The sequence below is a fragment of the Equus caballus genome, chromosome 9 (genome assembly GCF_041296265.1).
Source record: "Equus caballus isolate H_3958 breed thoroughbred chromosome 9, TB-T2T, whole genome shotgun sequence".
NCBI classification, from domain to species: domain Eukaryota; kingdom Metazoa; phylum Chordata; class Mammalia; order Perissodactyla; family Equidae; genus Equus; species Equus caballus.
This window is the reverse complement of record NC_091692.1, coordinates 82,831,377-82,854,553: the sequence shown is the minus strand read 5'-3', so window position 1 is coordinate 82,854,553 and position 23,177 is coordinate 82,831,377. Positions and strand designations below refer to the sequence as shown.

The window sequence follows — 23,177 nt, the reverse complement described above, 5'->3', positions numbered from 1 at the left end:
AGTTCCTAGAAGAGTCTGTTTCACCTGCCAAAGGGCCCTCAAATCCATTCATCTCCATCACCACCACCTCCCCCTTGGTCCAAGGTATTGTCAGTTCTCACTTGGCCCACCGCCACAGCCTCCTGACTGCTGAGGGGTGGTTAATATTTTCTAGGCCTTGGGAACAAGTTCATATCCATTGGAGCAGGAGAACAGGCAATTGCAGAACACCGAGCACCTGGGAGGGGAGGTTGGCGGCTTCTGCTAATACAGGAGACTAGGCAGGAAGAGAAGTCTGGGGACGCTGATGCTCCGGTCATGACTCTGGTCAGTGTTGGTCCCGGGGAAGCTCCTAACGAGACAGCCGGGGTCAAGAACGGCAGGAAAGTCCAAGACGTCTGGCGCAGGGAATGAACGGTGGTAAGCCAGGAGTGACGTGGGTTTAGCATTGAAAGCCCAGGACCAACCCCCAGCTCTGTTTCTTTACAAATAACTTAACCTCTCTGTGCCTCACTTCATAATCTGTAAAATGGGAATGAAAATAAATAACTCCCTCTCACCAAAAAACCCAAAACAAAAGAGTTTATGTTGAAGGATGCTGTAATAAGAGCCAACGCGCACCGTGTGCCAGGAGTGGCTCTGCCATTTTACACACTGTAGCTCATTTAATGCCCCCACAGCCTTATAAGGCAAGTCCTGCCCTTACCTCATTTTGCAGATGAGGCAGCGGAGGCTCAGAAACATTTAGTAACTGTCCAAGTTTGCACAGCTAGTAGGATATGGATCTAGGATTTGAGTTCACACTCTTTTGTTCCAGAATCTGTGCTTGTTATCCCTCGGCACACTCAACAAACCCCAGGTAACGTTATTGCTAAGGCTCTCAGCCTGCCCCAAGGTCAGGCATGCCTCCCTCTTTCCTTCCTGTCTGCATTTTCCTGGCTAAATGACAAAGCAGAGACTTGTGTCCTGCACTTGCCTCTGCCAGGTCCTCACTTCCTGACCTTGGCCAAGCAAGGTCACCTTTCTCAAACTCAGCGTCACCTTTTCCATAAACGGAACCTAACAATCTGCGCCACCCTGGCAGGGTCATCCCAAAGAACAACAAGACGGACATGACAGCGCGCTGTGAGTTACCCAACAATGCCCAAAATCAGGGGGCTGCAGGATGGGGCAACTCCAGGCGTGAAGAATGTGGCCACGGAAATGCCCAAGGCTTGCTCAGAGGGTAGCTCTTACAGAATGGCTGTCCCCATCCAGAGGTCACCTTGTTTATGCAATGATCGACTCCTGCTGAAACCCGAGAGGCTGCCGTCTGCCCTCCGAGCAGGCCCAGACGCCGCTGTCCTATTCGCTTCATTGGCTTCAGGTTGGTTTTTTCTTTAAAAAAAAGTTTGGCAAGGGATGTTGTCCCAAAAATTTTTAAGTGTTTTGGTTTTCTTTCTCTCTTTCTTTCTTTGCCCAATTTTTTTTTTCTTTGATTGCATGTAACTTCAAACAATGGCGTCATTGACCGGCCCCTGGTGGCCTCCTGCCTTGGGTCCCACGCTGAGCTCTGCTTTCTAAATCCTTGGCTGCTGCCCCTCTGACCTTGAAACCGCAGCTCTCCTTTGAGGTCCCGTCACATGGCATCTGAGGCTCTGTAGCCTTGGAATGGCAGTGTGGGCTAGCCAGGATGCTGATTTCTCATTTTAACTCATCCATTAGTATCGAATGCCCAGTGGCGTGTTTCCCTTCTCCTCCAATGAGTCTCCAAAATTCTCAACATTAAGCAACACGGGTCTAACCTTCCCACTCTTGACTCCTTGTTCAGGGGAACATGATAAACGAGGCTGACGGAGGTCTCCTGCACTTAGACACGTATAAGGTGTATAACATGCATTTTCTGCCCTTCTGGATTCCCAGAATCAGAACACTTCATGTTAAGACAGTAATTTCGGAGAAGAGGAACATTAAAACCCAGCAGTCATTTACACTAGAGTATGAATTGGCCTTTTTAACCGATCTAAAAGCAGTTGGTGTTAGATAGAGAAAGTGGAGAAGATGAGACTTCTGGAAGTTACAAGTGGGACAAGATACCACAGAGGGTGTGAAAGGGCTAGGAACAGAGGGTTGTCACATGCTGATAATAAACTTTACCTCTCTCATGAATTTGCCTTGTACTAAGACCATGCCAAAGCTTTACTCTGAAAAACTGTTATCATCTAAGAGACCTCCATACTGTTTATGAGGTTTATTCTCTATTTATGTCATTTAACAAATTTTATAAAGTACATCTATGTGTTAGAGGATACAGATCTTTACAAATATAAACTAATTTAATCCTCACAACAACCTCACTAGATAAATATTATTAGTATCCCCATCTACAGATGAGGAAACTGAGGGACAAAAAAATTAAATAATTTGCCAGATGTCACATAGCTTCTGAATGGTGGGGCCGGATTTGAATCCAGACAGTCTGGCTCTAAAGCTGATGGTATTAACCTTTGTGCTGTAAAAGCAAAAGAACACAAAGCCATCGGTATAATTTTATCCTTTTGGAGCAAGTAAATGAATCAACTCTTGTGGTGAGTAAGTCAGTTCAACATTCAGCTTAAAAAGCATCATCAAGACCGTCAGAGCCAGTGTTCAGAGACTGGCTTCTGAACTTGATGATAACGTTCGTTAATTCACCTTCTGGACTCATTCGACAAGTATTACCAAGCACCCTTTCTGCCTCGGGCCAGACCCTGAGGGCGCAATCATCACGTCAACAGTCATGGCCCTGCCCGCTCAGAGCCTGGACAGCAGAGGGGCCTCAGCTGGTAGTTGCAAGACAGGTGGCAGGTGGCAGGTGTGGGCCAGCTCACTGTGGGAGTCCTGGGGTGAGGATAGGGGCAGTATAGAGAAGTGACATCTAAGCTGAGGCCTCACAAAGGAGTAGGAGTTGGCCAGATGACAAGGCAGGGACAGAGTGAAACAGGAAGTGGAAAGAGCAAAGCTCAATGGGTGATTGACAGCCAGACGGTTAGGAAAACAGACAGCTGAGTGAGGCTGGTGGGGGAAACATGAGATAGCAAGGGTGGGAGCTAAGGTGGACAGATGGCAGGGCCGGATGCCATGGGGCCATGTGGACCCTAATGTGGAATTGGGGTTTACTCTGAGGTCAAAGGGGAGCAGACCCAGGGAGGCGCTGAGGGGGTTTAAGCCAGGGAGGGCCACATAGAGATTTGAGCAGGAGCAGACGTGGAAAGGAGTGGTGGCTTCCAATGACTGTAGGGAGCAAAAGGCACATCTGTTCCCCTAAATGGGCTTCTAGATCTGTAGGTTGATTAGAGACTAAGCCTGATTACCTCAAGTTAAATATAACAGTTTACCTCAGACGTCTGGGCTCACTTCTCCTTGAAACAAGAGAGACTTGTCAGAGAAAACACGCCTATAAACGAAATAGTCTCCATTGATGAGAGAAGTCAAACTAAAGAGTCTTTCAGGTTACAGACTAAAGATATTTGATTCTGGTTAAACTTCTTGTCCCCAGATCCCGTGAGTACAGAATAAAAACGAAGACAACTGTGGATACGGTAACAGAAAGTAAGCGATGCTGGGGGCTCGCCCTCCGCCAGAGGTCTGCTGAAACCTGGGTCTCTCCTTTCAGCTTTAAGGAGGGCTTGGGGTGCCTCCCATGCACAAGACAGTTCTCCCCTTAATCTGGTGACATCCATTCACCTTTCCTTTGCCACTCGCCTGTGCTTCCAGTCACTTCCATGGCAGCCGCCACCGTTCACGAAGGCTGCTCATCCTGCCAGTATTTCCTGCGCTCCTGCCTCCTGGCCGCCCACCCAGGCCTGCTTCCAGCCACTCTCTCTTCCACACTGGAAGTCATCTGGTATGAAACCCCTTGATGTGGCCACAAAGCTGAGCAGACACACTGTCTTGGGTCCTTGGAAACCTTTAGGCGCAGCTCCTTCATTCCCCAACAATCTTGCTTTGATTGCTTGCCAAATGCCAGGCCCTGGGGACAGGGATGAATAAAATGCAAGCCCAGCCCTTGAAGAGAGCCTAGCCTCGTGGAGAAGGGGAGGACTCTTTTGTTGGGCTCTCCCATTAGGAGGGGTCCCAAAGCCTGAGGCTCAGGCATCCACATAAGTGCAATGTCACCAGGTAATGGTCATGGGGAAGGCATTCCAGGAAGTGGACACATGCAGGGGACAGTGTCAGCCTGGCGTGCCCTGAGGGTAAATCTCCCCCTTTAGTGCTGAAGAGAGCCCCGGTATCTTGCTCCACATTGAGCTGAGAGAGAACAACAATAGCGATAGGAATAGTAGTAACTTACTATGTTCTAGACCAGCTCTGTCCAATAGAATATTCTGTGACGATGGAAATGTTCTGCATCTGGGCTACTGTGCACTTAAAACGTGGCTAGTGCAATAGGCAAACTGAATTTTTAATTTTAGTTCATTTAAATAGCCACATGTGACTAATGGCTACCATATTAGCACATACAAGATATTGTGCTAACTACTCTCTGGGTAATGCATCAGTTCTAACAATAAACAATGAGGTAAGCACGATTATCATCTCCACTTTACAGATGAAGAAACTGAGGCCTAGAGAGGTTAAATAATTTGTCCAAGTTACTGAGTTGGTAAGTGTGGAGCCAAGATTCAAATCCCAGCAGACTAAGCCCAGAGGGAAGAAATGGTGCCTGCATTATACATTCATTAATTCATTCCAGAGGCGCATGGTCATTGTGCCCATTTTTAGTCAAGCACTATGCTGCATGATGGGGATACAGACATAAGTGGAGTTGGGGTCCCAGCCAAGGGGAGCAGGTGATCTATAGAGGGAGACAGATGAACTAAAGAAAGCCTCAAGACCCAGTGACAACTGCCATGGTCAAGGTCAGCTCACGGCGCTGGGGGGCCCTCAGCCGGGGCCATTAACCCAGCATAGGGATGTTCGGGAGGTCTTGAAGATGAGCTGGGCTTCTCTATTCACAGCTTCTTCCTCCTTCCTGAGCCTTGACCAACTCCCCCAACTCTCCCCTCGAGGTGTCCCCTCCTCATGACAAGGAATGCCCGAGAGGGAAGACGGGGGCAGTCCCAGGGCAGGGGATCAAGTCACCCCACTCTCATGAAGCTCATGAGACACTCAACAACTCGAAATCTCCCCCTGACATGACCTCAACTGTCCAAATTGGCCATTGGTAAACCACTCAGATTGTGGCTTCCAGAAATTTCCAAGATTTTCATCTTTCAGAACCTCACTTAGCACTCAATTGATAATCGGCCTGCAACCCAGCTGTGGAGCTTTAGGGTCAGCTAGACCACAATTCAAGTCCCGCTTCCACCACACAGTGGCCTGGTGACCTTAGGCAAGCATTTAAAAAACTTTCTGAGCCTCAGTTTCCTCATCTGAAAAATTAGGATAGTAATAGTTACTTTTCAGAGTCACTATGAGGATTAAATGTGTGTGAAGCTGCTGCTACTTTGTAGACTTTTAGGAGATAGCTGCTATTATTATTAAAGTTATTATCCATTAAAGTGACATGGTCTACTTCGTAGTAGTCCTTGGTTCTCTGTCTTTCCCACCAGGGCACTGAGGCAAAGGAAGGAAACCAGAGGTGTGGAACACATGACCGAGTGTTAGGAGATCTGGGGGTCCCATCCGAGCATGATCACTCACTTGTGTAAAATTGGATGAGTCACGTCGCCACTCTGGGTCTCAGTTTCCCCATCTGTAAAATGGGAATACCAGCCTAGGTTTGGCAGTCTTACAAGGGAATGCCTACTGGGACAGGGCAGGAAATGAAAATGAGCTCAATGGACCTAATGTGGGGGCATCTACCATTCATTTCCTGCAGACAGTTGCCACGTGGGAATGCCAGCCCACTGTTCCCAGATGTTCTGATTTTCACCAGAAGCTGGACATGCCATTTGTGACAACATGGATGGACCTTGACGACATTATGCTGAGTGAAATAAGTCAGACAGAGAAAGAAGACAAATACTGAGTGAGTTCACTTATATGTGGAATCCAAAAAAAACCAAGCTCAGAGATACAAAGAACAGATTGGTGATTGCAAGGCAGGGGGTGGGGAGTGGGCGAAATGGGTGGAGGGAGTCAAAATGGATTTACTGTAAAAAATCTTGAATTAAAAAAAGATGGTAACTATTTGATCTGTTAATCTTATCAAACTCTATAAAGTTAAACAAAGCAGGTCTTCAAGCCAAGGCTAGCCCAGTGGCTGCCATTTTGGTGTCTACAGGCCAGATAACCTCTCAGGGCCTCTCAGTCCTGAAGGGCGGTCCTGAAGGAGCCTCCAAGACACTGCCCCTCCACCCCTGATGCCCCCTTTGCCTGTTTCTGAGAAAACAGATCTTTCAGGTCCCCTTTTCGGTTCCTTCCCCCACGTGCGTCACTAACCTATGAGGCCTCAGAGGGTGCCCCGTGGAGGGCTGGGCCTCCTGGAACCCTAGAGAAAGGCGTCTTGGCAAGTTCTCCTTGCATTTCCAGGAGCCTCTGCGCCTCTCAGTTCCCAGTTCCAGTGTGTGACGGTTGATTTCCTACGCTGACCTCACTCCCCACTGCGCCAGGCAGAGAGGGTTAATGAAATAATCATTTCAGCCACAACGTGGGAGAGCAGGTGCGAAAACCAAGGCTGAGCTGACAGCCAGAGTGTGTTAAGAGCCGTCCACATGCACGGCATTGTTCAGAGCATGGCGTAGGACCTACTTAATTTTTGTGGCTGCCCTATAAGGTAGGTCCTCTTATCATTATCATTCTGCAGATGAGAACACTGAGGTTCCAGGAGGTTAAGTAACCTGCCCAGGGTCACCCAACTAGTAAGTAGCACTGCTGGGACTCAGATGGTCTGGCTCGAGAGCCCCAGGCTTGTAAATTGTATCCCCTCTAAGCCTGAGACGCATTGTCAACCTCATCCTAACCCTCCATGGCCTCCCCAACTCAGGTTGGATTGAATGGTCCTGTCTGATCCAGCACCAGCCCTGCTCTCCAGTGTCATATCCCACAGCCCTCATGAATCAGATGTGCTTCCGTGCCTTTGCACATGCTGATCCCTCTGCCTGAGATGCTCTTCCCTCCATTCTCGGACTGGTGGGTCCCATGGCTGACCCTTCAAAGTGTCTCCTCTGTGAAGGCATCCCGGACAGTGGGTTATTCCGTTCCCAGTCCTACATCTGCATGGCACGGTGTACATGCTTCGTCACTGCATTGGCCAAGCATTATCTCAATGTTTGCTTGTCTCTCTCATGGAATTAAGAGCTCCTTGAAGGCAAGACTAGGGCTTACTCATCTAGCCCTGACAATACAGCAGACTCAATGCACAATGTCCAAGATGACCTGCACTGACCCCCTTCCCTTGATCTGCCTGCACGCCCTTCACGTTTGGGTCAGCCTGACCCCACGGAGACTGAGGTACCACAGCTTAAGCAGCAGAAATTTATTTCCTCACAACCCTGGAGGCTGGAAGTCCAAGATCAAGGTGTCAGCAGGGAGATTTCTTCTGAGGCCTCTCCCCTTGGCTTGGAGATGGCCATCTTCTGGTGTCTTCACATGGTTGTCCCTCTGTGTGTGTGTGTGTGTGTGTCCTAGTGCCCTCTTCTTATAAGGACACTGGACAGGTTGGATGAGGGCCCATTCCAATGACCTCATGTAACCTTAGTCACCTCTTTAAAGACCTTATCTCCAAATACAGTCACATTCTCAGGAATTGGAGGTTAAGACTTCACCATATGGATTTTGGGAAGACACAATTCAGCCCATAACACACCCTAATTTCCCTCCCTCCTCCTGCTCCCCGAAGTAACCCACATACAGCTAGAGTCACTAAAGATCAGGCTGGGAGAGACCTTCATGAGCATCCTGCCCAGTCTTTGCATTTCACAATGGAGAAACTGAGGCCCATAGAAGGGAAGAGGCTTGCCACGAAAATCACCCAGCAAATTAAGTCAAAGTTCCTGACTGCTGGTCCAGGGGTCTTCTTGTGATCCCGCATCCATTTGTAAACACCCTCTCTGCTTTCCTGAGCGCCCACCCCACTCACCCCAGCAAGGCAGGAGAGAGGCTGGTGGGAGTCAGGAGCAGATTTCCTTCCAGGAGCTCCCCACCTTGGCCCCGATCAGTGAAGGCCAGGCAATGCCCACACCTCACCTGCAGTGAAGCCCCGGCCTCTGGAGCTGTTCCCAGCCACCTGCGGGATTTCTGGTCACCGGAGCTCAGCCTTGGAGCTCCCAGAAGGGGAAGTTGATTGAAATACCAAGCATTCGATGTTCTTCCAGTCCAGAGTGTCAGTAAAAAGGACCCTCTTGCCACCCCAAGTGCTCTGCTTCAGTCCATCAAAGGCTTCCCAGGAGCTAAGAGCCACCACCTCTGCCCTGGGGGCCTGAGGAACGTCCCCTGCATCCGCTCCCCCATAGCCTCTTCAAGCCTGCACAGCCTAGACGTGAGCAGCTGATGTCAGTGTAATCCAGTCCTCTCCAGAGCCACCCTCAGTCCATCCATAGTGTGCGCACTTCTACGGCCCCCAAGTCTGCAAAAGAAACGTTATCCTCCTCAGTGCGGCAGCCTATCTCCCAGCCTTGGCCCCCAATTAGAAGCAGGGAACTTCAGGCCAAACTGCTTGCATTCAAATCCTTTCTCTAACACTTTCTAGCTGTGTAACCTTAGAAAAGTTACTTATCCCCTCTGTGCCTCAGATTTATCATCTGTAAAATGGGGACAATAGCAAGACCTTCCTTATAGGATTGTTACATCTACTAAATTAGTTGATATGTGCACTGCAGGAAGAATAGGGTCTAGAATATATTAAGCCCTATGTAACTATGTGTTAAATACATATATGCATACATACCCCCCACCCCACCCAGCGTACCCAACACAACAACAACCTTCCTAAGAACCCACAATATACAAGGCACAGTTCCTAGCAGGAAAAGGCTGGTGCATGCAGGAGTACTTAATAGGAGCCTCGAAAGGCAGGGAGAAATTCCCGGGGTCGGGGGAGTGGAGCAATCCGGGCAGGGGGGGGAAGATCGTGATCAGTCAGGGTGGCTTAAGGGCGCATGCGCGTTGGGCAAAGGAATGGTGTGGCTGGAGCTCTGAGCAGGAGGAGAGGTTGTAGGGGCTGAGGCTGAAAAGACTGGAGACCAAATCTCGGAGAAATGGGTTCTACAGTGAGGGGCCTCAAGGGTGCAGACTGCTTATCAGTCAAGGAATGCACCACGCATGTGCCCCTCTCTGGGCCTTGCTCAACCTGGTCCTGTCCCCACTCACGCTGCCACACGGTAAACACTGAGTTTCAACTCCGTCCTGGCTCAGAGCTAGGCCAGGCATATAAAACTGCATAGGGTGCGTGTAGTCTGCTCCAGAAAGAAGCACAAAGTCAAGACGGAGAGAGAGGCAGCTAATTGGCCGATTCGAGTATGATATAAAGGAAGAATGAGACCCTGGACAAGGGAGACGCCAGATGAACTCGAGTCGTCAGGGAGGGCTTTCCAGAAGATGAGGCACGTGAGAGCAAGGGTGAAGGGCACCTGAGCCTTTGCACTGGGGGAAGGTAAGGAATGTTCCAGTCTGTGAGAAGGCACCAGAGCGTGAAACTGCTTATGTCCTGGCACGGCCGGAGCAAAAAGCACACAGGGGGCCAAGAGGCGAGGAATAGGCTGTGGGGGAGGAGGCGATCAGAGCTGTGGGGCCATCTGGGCCTAGGAATCGTATCACCATCCGGGAGTTAACGGGCTCCGGAGATGGACTTTGGGGACAGGAAGGGCAAAAGTAGAGCTACCTTTTAGAGAGAACTCTGCCGGTTCCCCCAGCAGCCCGGACTGAGACGAGAAGGAGAATGAGGGTGGAGGCGGTTTATTGTGGGGTGACTCCAGGAAGCAGCAGTGACAGGGCGAGGGGACTGAGTTACTCTTGGGGGAAAAGGCAACAGGGGGTGTGTTATTGAGCTGGTTACCTCTGTGGGCAGTGAGAACTCAGTCCTGCTTGGGGACCCCCAGAGACACCATCAATGAACTTCCCATTGTCACCAACTTTCAGTCCCCACTACTTGAGGGTCGCCTCTGGGAAGACTTAACTGTCCCCCCACCCATCGTTCTTCTAGATTGTACCTGCGCAGGGGCTGACTGGCCTTCTGTGGTTTTGAACAAGCCCTGCATGCCTGAAATAGGATACTCACAGTATGAAATTGTCCTCATGGCTGTGCTGAGACCAGGTGGTTTGGGGCTGGGGGGAGGGGCGTGTGGGGCACAAAAACATCTGCAGCCATCCCCCTGGGTACAAGGTGCATCGGTGAGAATTATGTTCCATTGCAAATAACAGAAAAACAAAAACGAATAGTGGCTTCATCAAGTTAGACAGTTCTTTCACCCTTGCGTGAAGAAGTCCAGAAATAGTGGTTTATGGCTGGTACACTTGTGAAGAGCATTCTTCCAGCTGTGGAAGGCCACTCTCTAAATGGCCCAGTGTAGCTATTAGAGCTTCAGCCACCATATCCATGGTCCAGGCGGCAGAACAGAGCCAAGAGAAAGAAGAGTGCACCCTCTCCATTTTAAGGAAACTTCCCAGCACTACCACATGACCTACTGCTTATGTCTCCTTGGCTAAAAGCTAGGCACGTGGTCATTCCTTGCTAAAAGAGAAGCTGGCAAATGTTGTCTTTTGGCAATGTACCTAACTAAAAATTGGGATTCTTTAACTAAGAAGGGAGAAGGAATGGACCTTAAGAGGCAGCTAGCAGCCCCTGCCACAAGGATGCGAGACGGAGACCACAAGGTTAATTAGGAAGTGATGGTCATAATCTAGGGAGAGATGAGGAGGGCCTGAGTGAAGGGAGTTGGGGGGAGATGGAGAGGCGACTGCATCTGTCAAATGTCTGGGTGTGGATTTGACAGGACTTGGTTAGGGATCAGAGAGGAAAGGAGGGGCAGGAGTCAGGAATGTCATTGATGCTGAGCAGAAATATGTAAATAAGATAAACAGTTTCGGGGAAGGGCATGAGTTCCACCGTGGCCATGCTGAGTTCGAGACACCTGAAGGACAGCCACAGATGTCCAGGAAGCAGACCGTTGGGTGTTCAGGTGGTCAGGAGAGAGGTTTAAGCCTGAGATAGCAATTTGGGGACATCAGCCATTAGAGCAGAGAAGAGTCATCAGGGTGAGAATGTAGTGGAAGGAAGCAAGGGGCTCAGACAGCAGCAGGCTAACATCAAAGTGTCAGGGGCATGGGAAGCTGACCTTTGTGAAATGCACCCAAGGGCAGGAGGAGAGTCAGGGGTATTGATGCCCCTGGTTAGTTGCGTCCCTCTGTTGAAACCCCTAACAGGAAATGCCCTCTTGTAGCTACACTCTCTGGGTTTTGATAACCACTTGGCCTTCAAGCCTAGGGTTGGTAATGGCTCCCTGGTATTATTCATCTTGGAGAGCGGCACTATTTCCTGTTGGATTCCCTTAATCCTTGTATACTTTTGTAAACAATGCCTTCATTAAACTGTCCTTGATTACAAAGATGATAGAGATAGATAAATGATAGGTAGGTGGATAGATAGATAGATAAAGAGAGAGAGGCAGAAAGAAAGAGAATAAATAAATATGTGAAGATGAATGGATGGATGGATGGATGGATGGATGGAGGATGGATAGTAGATAGGGAGGTAGCAGGGAAAGATGAGATCACGAGGGAAATTGGAGGGAAAGGACAGGGGAGGAGGTAGGAGGAGAACCAGGAGTCAAGGGAGAAGTGAGCTCAGTGTCAAATGTGACCCCCACATTAGTTAAGAGGAAGGCTATGACACATCCATTGGATTTGTCACAAGAAGGTCGCCAATGACCTCGATGAGAGCAGTTTCCTGTTGTGGGAGAAGCCAAATTGCGGTGGGTAGACACGGAGAAATGAGTGGGAGGTGAGGAAGTGGGAACAACTGCTTCGTCCCTCATCTCCACCTAAAAAGCCTGGCTCAAATGTCACCTCCTCCACAAACTTTCTCTGAATCTCTCTTCTTCCTCTGTGCCTCCTGAGCATCCAGGGGCCATCTGCCACAAATCAATGGCTGAGCTCCCCGGGTAGGGGTCCATGACTCTGGCTACAGTCAATGTCTTAGAAAGAGCACTGGCCTTGGAGTCTAGACACATGGACTCAAACTCTGAAAAACTGTCCAGCTCACCCTTCCAAGTTCCTGTGAAAGAAGCACATCTTGTTTGCTTTTGCCAGGAACAGGCTCTATGGCTCTGCCCAGTGCCCATTCCTCGTACCATGGAAGGGGGTCCTCCAGCTGCTATCCAGCTGTGGCCTCCTAGATGGTCAGCATTCAGTAAAGGACCACAGCCTGCCCTGCCACTGCCCTCATCTGCTTCCTTGGCCATGAAAAAATGTAGGAGCAGCCAAAGATCATGGACATCCCTCTTTCCCACCATCTCCAGGACCGGTCAAGGCCAAAGGCAATCTTTGTTATAAGATAAGGCCCGAGCTATTCCTGGGGGTTCGGGAAAGATCCCAGCCGCTCCTGCCAACTACCATTCCAGGTTAGGCCTGACCACTCAGGCCAGGGCTCCATCACCAGCAGAAAGAACTCTACATAGCCAGCCACAAAGCTGACCTTTAGGGGTACTTCGTGTGTTTTGGGCACTGTTCTAGCATGGTACCTGTGTCAACTCAGTTGACCTCACAACAACTCTAGAGATACACGCTATTCTTATCCCATTTTATGAACTAGGATCATAGAAAAGATCAATGTCTGGAGTAATTTGACGTTTTCAGATCCAAATCTCTCTTCTCAACAAAATCATGAGGGAATGAGCATGGGAGGAGAAGGCAATTAACACTTTTGCTGGGCACCTTATAAACGTCAGGAGCATCATCTCATTTGACCCTTACAAATCCACGACGAGGGTACATTCAATGGACAATCAGACTGAGGCTCAGGGAGGGTAGGAGTCGCCCAGCGGGTTAGTGAGGGAGCACAGGGCTATGATTTAAACCCAGGCTACCTCTTTTTTTTAATCTGCTCGATAATTCTCAATTCGGTGAGGCAGATAATGCTATCCCCATTACACAGATGAGAAAACTAAGGCTCGGGCAGATTGAAATGACTTGCCTGAGGTTGCTGTGTAACCGTGAGATCTGAGGGCTGGGGAGCAGGTGGCAGAGGAGGGAACGTAAGGGGAGATTGGGATTCGAACCCAGATCTCTGGCTCTGAAGACTGTTGACACCATGCAGGAAAGATGGAACTGGGGAATGGAAGGCTTTTCTCTGCCCCTCAGGTTGTACCATGGCCCCTGTGGCTTTTACACCCCCCACTTCTGCACCTTGGGTACAGTGATCCTCCTTACGCCAGCCTCGGTACCCAGCTGTGACCACATGGAGTGACATATGGCAGTGTCAGAAGTGGGACGCTTCCACATGTGTGATGGGGCCATTCCCAGGCTAATCCTCTGAGCTCCATGCTCCCTATAGCGAAAGGAAAGAAGAGAGAGCAGGGTGCCACTGTCATCTCTTCATCTTCCCCACTCCAGTCTGCCCTGGCAGGGCCACTACTCTGAGCTGTCGGGGGCAGGGAACCAAAGAATCGCTTGGCTTCTTGGAAAGCTGATTCACTCACCTTTCGCAGAAGAGAAGCCAACTTTCCCATCCTCTGGACCCAAGGAGAGGTCGCCCTTGTGCAATCCTGCCCTTTGAATCTCCTGAGCGATACCCGGTCTGGAAATCTGTGCCTTCTGAGACTTCAAAGCTGTCCACCCTCCCTGATTAGTAGCAACAACAATCACCCGTTCAGGGCCGCCACCCCAGGCCCTGGCTGCAGAGAGCCACTGCCAGATCCCGCTCAGGATCCTGAGAACAAGCCTCATCTCCCGCCTATAATGACCGGACCAGTGCCTTGATGGCTTTGACCCCCCCCAAACACCTTCCCAAACACCAACGGTGGCCTGTTCCCAGGAAAGGGAAGGTGTCTGCCTCACCTGGGGGAAACATCTGGAGAACCACTCCAGAGTCCATCTAAATTAGCCCAAGTGCTTGGGAGCAGCCATCATGGTAGCAAACTGTAGTGTGGAAAAACACACGCACAGATACCAGAGTCAGACAGAAGTAGAGTCAATCCTGGTGCCACCAAATTGCTGTGTCACTTTGGGGACCCTCACATCTCTGAGCCTCAGTTTTCTCATCTTTAAAATGGAGTTGGTTATCACCAATGTTGAAAAACGATGCAGTAATGTCTCTTAAGGTTATGAAAAAACTAAAGGAAATAGCATGTAGGAAAATATCTAGCACCTAGCATTCTCTGCTGTCACTTCTGGTGATGTGATCCTCTCATGAGCCCTACACTCCTAGGCTCAGCATCCCCAGTGCCTCACAATGCCCACCTTGTCCTGTGGCATGGGTCTTTCAGGTCTTCCATTGTTGGCCATTTACCACTCTCATCCCTGGGACAAGTGTCTCTCTTCACTACATCAAATTCTTTTTCAGAGTCATAAGCCTTAGAGAAAGAATTTCTCTGTGTCACCTCATGTGTCAAGGTCAGCAGGGCCTGGGGAGGCTTTTTGGTCCATACAAAGTCACACAGCAAGTGGGCAGCAGAGTCCGGCCTGGACCCAGGCTTCACCGCCTGGGGGCCTTCTGCAGGTCTGACCCTTGACCTCTATAGGGTCATCCCCTCCCAGGGCTGGAGAGTTCCAGGCCCCTGTTCAGAAAGAAGGCTAGGCTGGCACTTCAGTCTACACAAAGTTCCCTTTTAGAGGTCTCTCAGATTCCAGCTGGAGCTGTCAATGGTTATGAACTTTTACTTCCATCTCTAATTCTTAATCAACTTGGGAAATTTTAGCAAAGGCCAAGCAACACCTCGTGACATTGTTGACTGGGGGTCATGGTGTCTACAGGGCTCTTCTGCCCACCAGATCTGGTCCTCAAATGTAAAAAAGTGGAGAATGCTCACTCAAGAAATCAGCACTTAGGACTATACCCCAAAGAAAGCAGCAAGATGAAGTTCAGAGATGGCAAATAGCTTCCTGGGTCACAGAGCTGGTGTCAGGTAAAGTCGGGGTGAACTTCCTCTCTCCACGCCATCTGCCTCCACAAGCAACCACTTGTGGTTCCATCAAGAAGAGGCTGCTGACCATTTTATCCATGAGTTTTTACTGTCCCTTCACTGGACCCTAGAAACCAGAGAAGTCAATGACTTTTGCACTATCTAATATTTAATTGTATGTTCCATTTGACAAACATTAAGACCCTCGACATCAGAAGAACCAGAGGAGCTGTTTTCAAAGGTGGGTACTTCGGCCCCACTGCAGACCCACGGGCTCAGAATTTCCCGGGGAGTTCCAAGAATGTCTGTTCCTGAGAAGGGCGGTTCCGATGAGGAGGAGGGGCTGGGAACCACCACATCTGAAATTAATCATAGGAAATGAACACAGAGCACCTACTAGGTGCCAGGCAGTGACATCACAGCTAACCTTGACACAGCCCAGCAATGTGGGCTTTCTCAGCCCCACTGTGTGATTAGGAAGGGGAAGATCCAAGAGGTCAGAGGGGTTCCCGAGCCACCCAGCTGGTAAGAGGCAGAACCAGGGTTTGAGTCTGGGTCTTTCTGACTTTCAAAGCCCAGGCTTGCCTGTATCCCTCTACTGTGTGAGAACCCTACTGTGTGAGAGCCCTGTGCAAACAGACCCTAAGGATATGCAGTGAGTCAGACTCATGCCTGGTCTAGGAGCTGACACCTGAATGGGGGTGGCTGACACATAAACAGCTAACTCTAACGCAAAACTGCCTGAGAAGAAGGATAAACAGAGGCTCCAAGGACTAAGAGGGTCCAGTGAGAGTGTGGAGGGGACCCTGGGGAGGAACCAAGGAGATCTTCTTGGAAGATGTGACGTTTGAGCTGGGTCTTCAATGATAGCATAGGTATCGCCATCTGTCGCCCAATGTGCCAAGCACCGTGCTAGGTCCAGGGGATAGAAAGATCAAGACGACAGGTGCCCGCCCTCACGATGCTGGCTCCAGGCTTCTGCCTTCTCTGAACTTCCCATTTTCTCTGCCAGCCCTCCCTCTTTTCCTCCCTCCCCTCTCCACCTGCCCTATCCCTCTGCTTCCTCTGGAGCCTTAGCTCCCCTTGGCCCTGCAGTTCAGAGGGCCCTTCTCAGTGGGCCAGGCCATCTTTCAGGAAGTGGGGTGCTCCAGGCCCAGCGCCAAGGGGGAGAGAGGCATGTGGGCCCCACCCAGGACGAGGAGGGGAGCTCCCAAGCCCCGGAGTGAGTCACAGCACACAGACACCTGAGAAACAGACATAAGATGACCCACTTCCCTGGGAAGTCAAGGAGAGAGATGAGATAGGAAGAGAAAGTGCTTTGAGCTCCTCAGAAGAAAGAAACCCTAAACAGATCCAGGGTATTATTACCACGGTCATTAGCTGCCTCAATTAAAGGGACACGCATCTGACTACCTGAGGGATCATTAACTTGTCCTGCAACCCACACATGGCTGTATTTTTAATATAATTTCATTTTTATTATTAACAGATAAGCCCGTGCAATACACCGCGGGTCATCCTGATGTGTTAATACCCTCTTCCGGGCTGGGTGGTGTCTCCTTCCTCCCACACGGCTAGGACAGGGTCCAGCCAGGGAAGGAGGCTGGGCCTCCCAGGACACTCAGCTCCCCAGCCCAGGTACTCCCCACAGAGCTTTGAATCATTTCCTGGCTCCTGATCCCATTGTCCAAATTCCTCTTCCCCTTGGCCCTTCATACCTCTGCTTGCTTCTACCCACCCCTGCCATATCTGTCCTCCAATTAAGGGCAAAGGGAATTCAGTGAACTCCTCCTGGGTGCCAGGCGTTGGGGAAACCAAGATTAGTTAGACACCTTAGTTAGACCTTGCCTTAAAGGTGAGGGTGGCAGGCCGTTTCATTCTCTCGCCCAACCAGCTCTGAGCACAGCACCACGTACCCGGCTCCATGCATGCTCAGTGCTCAGAGCCGTGTCCCTGCCCCAGGAAACAGACCTGTCAGGGGACACGGACCCACCAACTCCCCCGAAACACACCCTAATGTTTACTATAATAAAGCCATGCCCCAGGTGCTGGGGAAACGCGACAGAAGGAAGAATTCTATCTGCCTTAGGGTTGGACTGGCAGGACCACGATGTCCGTGAGTGAGGAAGGTTCCCAGAGTAAACAGACACGACCTGGGGAAGGAAGGGCCTCACAAACAGAGGGAACAGCATGAGCAATGTGTTGGGAAGAAAGAAACCAGAGTGCTCGGGGCGTGGGGAGAAGTTCCATATGGCTGGGGAGCAGGGGCAGTGGGGAGAGGGATAGAAACGAGGCCGATGTGGAGTGAGGGGCAATGGTGAAGGGCCGGGTGCACCGTGACTACGATCACAGGCAGCCTTTACAGGACCAACCTGGAGCCAGGCCAGGGGTAGGTGCTCTCCTAGTGGTGACCTGGGAAACCCTCACAACAGCCCAGGGAGGCGCTGCTACCATCCTCCTTCTCTGCTGAAGACATCAAAATCTAGAGCGCCCAGCTGCCCAGCTAGTAACTGGAGAAGCAGGCTCAGAGGGGCACTCCCTCTTGATGCAAAAATAAAGGGTTTGATTGAGGGAGAGAATGGAGGATTTCAGGCAGAGGGCAGGGGAGCAGCAGGTCCCTTGGGGAAAATGATGGGGTAACTGGTGGCAGGGCTGGATAAGGGCACAGGCCACTTGAAGTGGACTGTGTGTGGAAGGAAGGAGGTGCAGTTGGTGCATGAAGGGGTGCAGGGAGCAGAGAGGGCTCCCAGGGAGAGCCCTGGCCTCCTCCACAAGCCCCTGGGGCCAGCACAGCGTGCAGCCACAAAAGGGCAGAGCTGGAAACAGCCTTACAGAAAATCTTCTGGTGACTAGGACATTCCCCTCCAAAATAATTCATCAAGCTGCCACATCTTGACTCTATGCTACCTGTACCCTAATTCAAGTTATTAGCATCTCTTGCTTAGACAGCTTTTGATGAAGTCCAAAAGCCTTATCATGGCCCAGAAGGCTCTGTGTGACCTCTACCTGGCCTTGCTCTCCCCCCAGCTCACCTCACCACCCCTATCTTGTTCACTCACTCCTCCCCCTCGTCCCACCTCCCCCACCCTGGACTTGCGGTGCTCTGGCCACACAGGACTTCTTCAAGCGTCTTGCAACAGCTGGCTCTTTCTGTGCCTGGAATTTCATGCTTGGAATACTTATTGCCATTTCTCCCATCCTCCCGTGTCCCATTTTCGGGCTGACCCCCACTTACCCTTTAGGGTTCAGCTCTCACTGACCCTCCTCCTGCCCCCACCTGGTCAACGCCCCCATGACACCCATTCTTTTCCAGCCAAGCCTTCTCTCACTTGGAATATTTGCTCATTTTCTGGCTCCCGCACAACTTTATAAACCGGGCTTGTTCACTGCTCTGCTCCCCAAGGAACAATGCCTGGCACAGAGCAGGACTCGGGAAATATTTTTGAGTGAATGAATGAGTAAATAAGAGAAAAAATGAGCAAATGAACATGTGTGCTAGACCTGGGCTGTGCTTTAGCTGGTGCTATTCTTCTGGCCTCGACCAGCCTCCTCTCTTCTTACCCACAAGCCCCCTGGAGTCCCACTTGCTCTGAGAAGCCCTCCTTGGTGTCTGTAACACAAGCAGACCCTTCTCTTAAAAGCCACCATGAGAAACGTTCTCTGAACGTTACAATGCTTCAGTAAATCCACCGCAGCCCATGCCCACACTCTGCTCTGTATGGGGAAATCTTGCCTCCCCTGCCAGAAGACAGCTACCCAGGCCTCACACTGTTATACAAAAATGGGGGCCAGATAAGGAAGGTGAGGGATTCACATGCCTGAGAATGAGCTCAGCCACCAGAAGGGCTGACTCACCGTGGAAGGTTTTGAACATGACGTAGCATCATATAAATGTAGCCTAGCCTCCCCTCCTTCCCTGCATTGACTGAACATTCTCTGCCCATACGGGTCAGAGTTCAGTGGTACAGGGGAGGGAAGTTATGCTTAAGCCCTGACCCCTATGCACTGAGTTTATAATCTAGTTACAGCCTAAGACTCAACCATAAGTAATCACCATATAAGACTATCAGCTATGTGCCCAAGAGAACTCCACCTCCAGAATTCCATCTTTATCATCGAACCATCCCAAAGATTGGCATCAAGCCCATGAGGCACCTGGGTGCTCAGTTTTCTTTCTCACTGGGCAGTGTTCTCTTTCACAGCACCATATCCACTGGATCTCCTATTTCCATCTTCCCATTTTATCGTCTCCAGTGGTAGTCGGGGTGGGGGGTGGGTCTTACAGGGGTGTTGCGCCAGACAAAGTACACATTGCTAAAACCATTCCTGGGTGTCTGCAAAATATGCAGTCCCTCGGCATATGCAAAATATGCCAAGGATTGTTAAGGAGTGCTTGAACTTGACAGCCTGCCTCTAGCAAACTCATTCAGTTGGGCAACATGGCCAAACAGCCAGGGAGAAGGTAAATGCAGGATTTTGGAGTCCAAAGGTCTCAGTAAGTTCTTGGAGTCCCTAAGCACGCTTTCAAGATCCTTTAATGGTAAAGGCAAAAGTGTTTTAGATATATATAGAGATCTCTGATATCAGGAAAATGGATGCGTTGGGTAAGGTGACTCTCTGGCACTCCTCAGGGACCGAGACATGGGAGTTGCCAAAGTTTCTCAAATTTTACCACCTTCACCTTAAGCTGCCTGGATGATGAAATATTCTGAAGAGTCTGAATTTCCTACACTGATGAGCTGAGCTATAACCCAGCCCCCCAGCCCACCTCCTGGGTGATCACTAAGGACCATGGGTCAGACTTGCTATGCCCCCACCAACACTTTACAGATCAGAGCACAGCTCCCCTCCGGCAAGGCCACCAGCATCAGGATGTTACTTCACCTATTAGCTGGCAAATGAAATGCCAGGTGGAAGCAAAGTGTTGAAAAGAAAATAGATGCATCCCCACCCCGAGGCGTGATGAAATACTTGGAAGAAACCTTCACGGGCGCTTGACACATGCATGAGAGAGCAGAGGAGGTAGGTGCTAGGACTGGGGACACCCAGCTGCAAGGGCTCGACTTGAACCTGAGCGTGCCATGCCTGGCAGTAGAGAGACAGACGATGGGGCTGGAAGGGGTCTTCGGGAAATTACTAGAGCTGCAGGGAGGAAAGCCCAAGCAAGGCAGAATTTGGCAAATAGGTTCAACTTTGGGTGGCCTTAGAGTCTTTACTTTCTGGTCCAATATTCCACCCTAAGCCTCACAGTCCTAGGAATTCTCTAAGACTTCATGGCTAGAAAAAAGCAGAAAGAGAGGTTTGGTCACAGAATGGAGAAAGAGAAGAGTAAAAGGAGGGAGAAAGAAAGAAGGAGAGACAGAGAGAAAAAGGATGAAATCTTTGAGACTGTATCTATAATATTAGTGATCTAAAATATATTCAGAGATTCCAGCAGTTTGGAAAAGTTCTTCCCAATGAGTGGAATGGTGTTTGCAAATATATATGCAAGAACACATGTATCTGTGTTTGTGTGCTAGAATGATGTGTGTGTGTGCACCTGTAGGTATACTTGTCTGTGTACATGCGTGTGTGTGTGAGCATGAGCGCATTTGTGAGAAAGTGTGCATTTGCATGGTGAGTGTTTGCATGTGTGTATGCAGGTGAGTGCATATGAGTGTGGAAGTGTTTGTATGTACAGACACGTATATGTATATTTGTGTCTGCATCTGTGCAGCATCCCGTAATGAAAACCACCATGGAATAGACCCCAGAAAAGGTGGGGTCTTATCCTGATCACCCACATACCAGCTGTGTGACCTTGAGCAAGTCATATCACCACCTCGAGCCTCGATTTTCTCAAGTGTTCTAGTTCCTAGAGCAATGCCTGGTACATAATAATCACTCCAGGGGCCAGCTCCGTGGCCGAGTGGTTAAGTTCGTGCGCTCCGCTGCGGCGGCCCAGGGTTCGGATCCGGGGTGCAGACATGGCACCACTCATCAGGCCACGTTGAGGTGGCTTCCCACATCCCACAGCTAGAAGGACATGCAACTAAGATATACAACTATGTATGCGGGGGGCGGGGGGGGGGCAGTTTGGGAAATAAAGCAGAAAAAAAAGATTGGCAACAGTTGTTAGCCCAGGTGCCAATCCTTAAAAAAAAAAAAGGAAGATTGGCAACAGTTGTTAGCCTAGGTGCCAATCTTTAAAAAATAATAATAATAATAATAATCACTCCATAAATATTTATTAAATGACTGATTGCTATTTGGGGACAGTGCTGCTGTTTACTTCTTGGGGTTGAGGAGATGACAAAATGAGAAAATATATGCACAACTACTCTCTCGGTGCTTGGCATGAAATAGAAGCCCAGTACTTGTCAGCCCCTCCCCTCTCAACTTGAGTTTTTTCCCCTGTGGTATTGGAAGGAGGTCAATGAAGGAAATGATGCATAAGGTCACATGCCTCTTGCAGCCTCCTTGCTTGGGCTGAGTAAGTACCACAAACCATCCTCTTAAGCCAACGTCCAGGGGCTTCTGAATGCCCACGATGTTATATATTAGTCAGGCCTCTTCGTCCTGCTCTCAGTCAAAGATTGACAGTATATTCGTTTGCAAGAATTAAATGCAAGATTGAATTTTAACGACTCAGACATTTGAGGTGAACTGTGCTTTCAGTGACCTTTGGGGGCAGGAAGCCTGGGGTGAGCTGGTACCCTGATTTTCCACTTGGTGGTATACTTGTGGGTTACAAGCTTGCAAGATAGGAATTATTATCCTCCTCATGCAGTTGAAGAGATGAAAGCTTGAAGAGGTCAAGAATCTGGCCCAAGAGGTCAACTGCAGGGTACCGGAGCTGCCTCCAAACCTGACAAGTGCTATTGAGAAGCTTCAGGAAGGTAAAAATCTGCTCACTTGGGCAGACAGAAATGAGGTCTCTTAAGTTCTGAACCCACAACCATCTCGAAATCTCTGACCAGTCAGCCCCGGTTGAGTATTGGCAGATAGAGCCAGCGCCGTGTGGCAATCAGAAAACTAGTCAGGTGGGACTGGAACGGTGCCTCTGAGGTATTTCACAAACACGGGGAACAAACACATCTGGTGTTGCAATCCTGGCCACCCGGAGCTGCCGCGTTGGCTGTTTTTTGAGAACGGACTGTGGATAAAGAGTTTGAGGGCTGACAGCGCTGGCATGCCTAGGTGGGTGGCCATCTTGGAGACTGCCTCAGCCCTGAGGAAACATGGCTATTTCAGTCCCCAAACCCCTTACAGCATAGCCAGATAGACTCACTCCTCCCAGTGTGCCAGGAGCTACTCCAGACCCTTTAGCGAAGCCCCCAAGGCCTTCCATGGTCCAGAAGTGACCTGTATTTGCATCTTCTCCCACTACTCCCTTGACAGAACTTCTGTCTAGATCCCAAATGTACCTTTTTCTTCACCACCTCCATGCCCAGGAAACAGACTCTCCCTTGCCCTCAAAAGAGCTATTCATCCTGTAATCCTAAGAACAAAAGTTAATTAAGACCAAATCTCTCTTAGTATTTCACAATGCCCTGTGGGATAATTAGTATAACTGGTATGAACCGCTCCATAAATTCAGAGCTCAAATGTGGTCACATTCCACTTATTTTTCCAATTAATCTCTTCAGCACTCACCTCCAATAAGAGCAGGAAGCCCAGCATCTCCCTCCGAAGGTTTCCTCCCTTCCCAATAAATTGTCCCAAAGCCCTGGGAGCAGGCCAGGTAAAACCAAAAATAGGCCCTCTCACACACCAGGCCTGGAGGAACTGGAGTCTGTTCAGCTGACAGTTGCCAGGGACTCTCTCTGCCACGCATTCCTACCACTGCAGAGTGTCGCTGCTGAAACTCACGCCTACGCGGTTTCTTGGATGAGTACAAATGCCGACACTGCGTCGCTGACCCTCAGCCAGGGGCCCCGTGTAGAGCTCTTGAAGCGGAATTCTCCTAATGCATTTTCTCATACTCCAGCTACTTCTCGGGCTGCAAGAAGACAGCAGGAAGCACAGTCAGGATTGACTCCATTTCCCACACCTCGCAAACCCCTTTTCCCCGCCCCGTGAGCACTTCAGGGACACAGAAAGGGAAACATCTTTTTAGACTCTTCTCTCAAGAGCATGAGGGCTGCTTAGCCTGCATCTTCCCTTCTCAGGGAAGCCGGCCTTGGTGTCTTTCTTGTC

The 23,177-nt window shown here is 50.0% G+C and overlaps 2 long non-coding RNA genes across 2 annotated transcripts in view; one reads left to right on the top strand and one right to left on the bottom strand.

Annotated features, from left to right (window-relative positions):
- The window catches only part of LOC138915614 (uncharacterized), a 73,257-nt gene extending 50,448 nt beyond the window's left edge, over window positions 1-22,809 (bottom strand). Inside the window, exon 1 of the long non-coding RNA XR_011421675.1 lies at window positions 22,635-22,809. This is a non-coding gene — a long non-coding RNA (uncharacterized lncRNA). The remainder of the gene's footprint in view (window positions 1-22,634) is intronic.
- LOC106780992 (uncharacterized) lies at window positions 194-6,136 on the top strand. The gene is made up of 6 exons (XR_011421674.1): window positions 194-399; window positions 1,064-1,104; window positions 1,237-1,345; window positions 3,497-3,549; window positions 3,715-3,844; window positions 5,822-6,136. It is a non-coding gene; the product is annotated as an uncharacterized lncRNA (long non-coding RNA).
- Window positions 22,810-23,177: the final 368 nt, after the last annotated feature.